Genomic DNA, 6,407 nt, shown 5'->3' on the forward strand with positions numbered 1-6,407 from the left:
AGATAAGAAAATCCTTAGTTTTTTTTTAAATTCAAGGTTTTGAAAACAGGAAATTTATAAAAATGACCACATTATTGATATTCATGTCAACACCGAAATGTCGACTACTGGGCTGGTGATACCCTCGGGGACGAAACGTCCACCAGCAGTTGCATCAACCCAGTGGTGTAAATAGTTTTCAAGGTACCAGGAACCAGGATTTTAATTTAGTACGCCAGACGCGCGTTTCGTCTACACAAGACTCATCAGTGACGCTCATATCAAAATATTTATAAAGCCAAAAGTACAAGGTTGAAGAGCATTGATGATCAAAAATTCAAAAAAGTTGTGCCAAATACGACTTAAGTAATATATGCCTGGGATAAGAAAATCCTTAGTAATAAAGTGTTTTTATATTTCTGTGTAATATGTTTCGTTTGAAATTAGTTAGAGTCAAAGATACACATGGAAATATGAAGGTCATTTTAAGTTCTAGGTCTTTACTTACATATACGACCAACTTAATATGCATGCGATCACCGAATGATAATAATGAACAGTTATGCCAAGACGCACGTAATCTTTAAATGAAAACCAGATTCACATTTCACAAGGCGGACCAAGTAGGCAGATGATAGTAATAAATCATCATTCTATCAAGATTATTTCTACAAAATCAAGCAACTATGTGCATTTTCGTGAATCCGATTAACTTTTAAAAGGCCATATGGTCTATTCTACATTTACAGACAAACTCGAAATATTTCTTCATTATTCTACTACTTTGAATACTGTGCACAGTCGACAATTGCACATTAAAATGAATCGACATTTTTTAAGGGTCAGTAAACATTGTTGAATTAAACTAACATATCAAGTCAGTACCTATTCAGTTTTATTTATATAATTCAGCGAAATGGGATTTCTTCATTGAGACGATGTGTTGAGAAAACATTTTTTAACAGAAATCTCTTAACATTTATTGATTTCTTAACTGATCATACTTCAGTTACACATATGTATACATACTACTATATATAAACAGTGTTTATGTTTTATATATTAAACCGTACGGTGAACTATAATTGTTATTTTCTGTGTCTATTTGTCTCTTCTGGAGAGTTGTCTATTGACAATCATATCATATCGTTTTATTTGTATAAGCAATGAGTTTTACCTATATATTTCATATACAAAAACATTTTTTTTTTAAACAATGTCAAAACTGATGTTAATGAGCGTGTATATGATTGAGGACAGTTCTTTTTGCTATTATGAATTAGTTTTGTTACTGCGAAATCTTTAATTTGCAAATAATCAAACTTGTTTTCAAACAGTATTTTTCTGTGAAGTATTAAACCAATAAATTATTCAAGAAACTGCAGGCATTTCTTCATTTTAAAGACAAGAAATAAGTCGAGTGTAAATAATTAATAATGTGTTTTAAATCGACATATATAGCGAAATTTTCAAAAGATGACACTGTTTTTACCTTTGACTTTAAGTTGCGATTATTTCCCTGAATGGATCAGTTAAAACATACATAAATTAAGAAGTTGATCTTGTTATTAACATTACGATTATTGTAATTAGTACGTTGTATTCTCTAAATGTGTGCTTAATGGCCTGTACATGCTTGGAACATTTTTTCATTACATGAAAACAATGATTTGTATATGTCCATTTCACATGACTATCATCCATTCTTATTTTACTGCTACATTTTGAGAAGTAATGTTAATTCATATTTGCACGATGCCAAGCTTTTAGTTTCGTAAAATATACACGCCATCTTTAAATTATTTCTTAACAATAATTAGTTCTAATTGGTTTACTTATGGTGTGGCTAAGGTTCGTTTTGCTTGAATGGGTTATAAAATTATCAGCATATACGGAGAGAAGAAATCGAATATGGAGTATCATAAACTTGATTGAACAGTAAATGTTTTAGAAACCCGATCGACGAATATATTGCTAGAGGTTGCATTTCTGTAAATATTGACAATGCAATTCCCCATAGGAACTCCTTTATGGTTAAAACACTTCTACTATGAAGTTTTGAAAACAAATCTTATCCTAGAATTGAAAGTTCATATGCACTACAATTTTTTTCAAAGGTCAAAGTATAGGGCTGTGCGGTAAATTTCAACGTTTATATGCCCTGAACTTCTCAGAGTTTAAACTAACACTAATTTTCTTAACTACCCCTTCCTCGATGGAAAAGTTACCACATATTTCAACGTAAACAATATGCACATGTATATTTACTGGTAACATTCCAAAGTTATGTCTCTGTGAGATGGAACACAGAGAGCATTACTGGGATCCAGGAGTCGATTTCACAAAAAAAATTTACGACTAAGATTGGTCGTAAGTATACTGAATTTTTCATAACTTACGATCAATCTTAGTCTTAAGTTTTTTTGTGAAATCGACTCCAGCATGTTAACAAAATTAATTTTCTATGAATATTCAAGATCTCCCCAAAAGAGGCGTGGTTTGAAAAACAGCTGTATTTACAAAGTGCAACCTAGAGGATTCAGTGGGATACATATATTTGATAAGCACCGATAGTCAAAATTGACACTTATATCATAATGCATTCCCTTTGTATGCATAGTGATACATGTATACCCGATATGGTTTTTACATAATTTCAAAAATGATTTTACATCAAATATCAGCAGTCAACATTGCGAAATAGGATACAAATTGTTATGCTCAATATTGTGTTTAATCAAATTGAATGCTGACCGATATTTTAGTACTTTTATTCGAGATTCGTTTGATATAGTATAGTATGTGATATGATAAGAAATCATATTTCAATATTTAGGACGCATGAGTTTACATAGTACAACAACACAACACACAAGTAATAGCCATAAATATATGTCTTACCACAACATGCATAAGGGCAGGGTTAATTTAAAGCATATATTTACAAAAATGTATGTGTACTTAATGTGCCCTTAATTGTAGACGATGATTTCAATGGACCTCAAACAATTTAATTGATAAGAAAGCGTTAAAATATTTCGGAATGAACGATTTCTAGTATCAGTCTAATCAAGGACATCCGTTAAAAACCTGCTTTGTCTAATAAATGATTTTAGGGTTAACCATTTTTTTCAGATTTTCAGCAGTTCGAATTCACTATGAACACTGATGTTATGAGTTCGGACCATGCTTGTTGCACGTTGCGTTTAACTTAGACCTAAATTAACAGTGAATGTCATTTAACTTTCAGAGGTTGTTATTTTTCTCTGGTAACACCGACTTTCTCTATCAGTACATAATTGATCGCAATGATATATCAAAATCCGATGACAATGGTGTTAGATACCAACAATAAAAAAAACTCAACCTTACGTAACCCTTTATTCGTGACACATAGCACTGATAGCTCATATTTGGTCCTTCTACGGACGATCTAAATTTCATGTTTCTATGATAATAAGTGTAATATACTTCAAAATAAGAGTATCCGAAAAAATATAAATACAACAAATACATATATAAGAAAAATAAATTAAAACTGAAAAAAACCACAAATATGATAGGTATCAGAAATTAAGTATACAGCATCTTGGATCGCGATTGACAATAAATGATTATTTCTTGTTGTCCGAGTTTTGCATATTCTGATACACAATTTACTTGATAAGGTTGATTTCTGAAATCTGCAAAAATCTAAAAGAAAGGCGTAAGATACAAAATACCTTCAATTCAACTGAAAACGCCATGAGAAAAAAAAAACTACGGGAAGAAATCGGTTTATAAAAACACAAAATAGAAAACTTAAAATTGAGCACTCCGACCAAAAACAGGTTGAAGTTTTCAAGTGCTCCGAAAATAAAAATAGATCTAGCTCCTCATATGCCACCCGTCACGTTGATAATGAAAACAGAGGTTTAATAGCTTCCTTGTGATCAGCAATCATCTTTACAAAACATGATAGGATACACAAGCTCGGGAATATCGTATTCATTTGGATGTTCATTTGCAAAAGCCGCCTGAATATTGCTTCATATAACATAGAAATGTAACGTTCACAAGTTTGAAATCATTAGTGTCAATTTCTTGGTGAAAGTCAAGTTAGTACTGTATCTGTGGTAGCCTTTATTTCAAGTTCGATTTTATGGATGCGTTCAACATAGTCACCGATCTATGAATTATTTTTTTAAAAGATCATCATATGTATTGCAGCACGCAAAGTTTAACAGTATCGCTATTTCCTGTTTATACTTCATTAGAAGCTCCTGTGTACATGCGGTTTTATATTAATAAAGAAATCATCCGCGAAAAGAGGTGCACAGATGGTTTCTATAGAAATGCTTATTGTTTGTTAAATAACTAGTCATCCAAACTCAACAATGTTATATCAATCGGGAATAAGCTATGCCTTTGCCGTTAATAACCCTAGATAATAGATATTACGATAAATTTACATTATTTGTAGTTTGAAAATCAACCTGATGAAGTATGATTTTAAATAATAAAAAATCTTCAAATGATAGTTAATAAAACACAGGAGTATTCGTCGGAACAATGAATGCCAAATAACGTAAACAAAATGAATATAATTATATATTGTTATTACTCTTGTGTTTTTATTAGCCATTTTTTCAAATATATTCATTTTGTTAACGTTATTTGGCATTCATTGTTCCGACGAATGATGGGAGTCATATCTTATTTACTGAACCGAAACTGATTGTAACAATTATATATACGTATTTCTGAAAATGCAATGCTTGAAGACGTCCCTAAGTATCCACATGGTAGCTAAGGTATTATGCATCAGAAAATGCTTGAAAGAAAAAATTGTTAAGAAAAAATTGATTTCGTTAATAAGAAATGGAAAATAAGACGGCTTAAAATATCAATCTGAAGTATTATAACAAACAAATGAATAAGGACATTTAACCCAAAAGTGAAATTTAATAGGATTCTCTAGGATAAAGTTATGCATTGTCCTACAGATACAAAAACAATTTAGTTTGCATTGAATTAGTATATCTTTCAATGCTAAATATAAAAAATAACATGTACAAATAATAATTTTGTATCTTAGCTATTTCGCAGATAACATTGATTAATATTTTAAGGGTGTCGTGTGTAGCAGGATATGTTTATTTTTCCTGTGCATCTGATATCAGTCCAGTGTTAGTTGAGGGTCGTTTTGATCTGGATTTATTTTTTTAAATAGTGGTTTGTAGACTGTAGGTGACTTTTATTGCTGGTCGTTTTTTGTCATGACTTTTGTTCTCTTCTTCGACATATGAGGGTTGTTTGTATTCCTTTGTCATATTTGTCTCTTTTTTGGTAAATGGATGAATTTAACATTAAAATACTTCATCTAGGTAGATTATATAGGCTCATCAATATAAAAATTTTACTTATTTGTCACATTTTAATAAAAAAAAAAAAGTTCTGAAACCGCTATTGAAAAATCTTATGTAGGAATTGATTTTCGCTTTTTACAACCCCGTTCCAAAACTATCAAAGTCAGCAACGTTTTTCGTGCTACGATCTACTAACGTTGTGAAAAGTGAAAGTGAGACTTGAGAGAAGAAGACGTGAAATTTGAGCAGCGAGTTTTTGAGTTATATATTGTTTAGTTTGGCACGTGCTATGCACATTGTTTAATACTTGTACAGCACATTTACATACATCTAGACAGAACAAACACAAACAAAACCTTGAGTTGACACTGAGACTACAAAAAAAAAGCTAAAGTTAAAGTGTTCAAAATGGGCGCCATTTTTGCCACCACGTGAGCGCCATATTGAAAAAAACAAAAACACAAAACAAAACAAAAACACATCAACTTGATATTGAAATAAACCCAATTAAATATAAATAAATATATTTATTGATATTTCTCCAGGTGATTGATACATAGAAAAAAAAAGTAAAAAACAAAAATTAAAACTTTATTGCTGTATTTACTCTCGTTTAACCTCGGGAACGAGCCTGTCAAATTTCATTATAAATTTTCATATTGCTTGCCTACCTGTTAGAAACATTTAACATTTAACATTTTATATTTTATTGTAATAAGTGTTGGTCTGTGCTTGTATATCGGGTGATACAAATAATTATTTTCTGTGCTTAGTCGGTGGATACAGATTTAAAACTCATCAATTATATATATACATGTCATTGGCAAAGCTAAAGAAAAGTGCAAATCGCCCAATACCAACACCAGAAGGGCCACATAAATATAAACCAGTTCTTTTAGGCGACAGCATTGGTGCGAAAATCCAAAAACAAAAATTTCATTCGCAACATAGGGACATTACATGGTGGTGTGAGGGAGGAAGAAACGCAAATTCTGCTCTGTCCTGGATAGAGAAAAACCTTGAGACTGAACTTCAACTCATTGAAAAAGATATCTTGCTTTACATCTTAATCGGAACCTG

The sequence above is a fragment of the Mytilus galloprovincialis genome, chromosome 10 (genome assembly GCF_965363235.1).
Source record: "Mytilus galloprovincialis chromosome 10, xbMytGall1.hap1.1, whole genome shotgun sequence".
NCBI classification, from domain to species: Eukaryota; Metazoa; Mollusca; class Bivalvia; order Mytilida; family Mytilidae; genus Mytilus; species Mytilus galloprovincialis.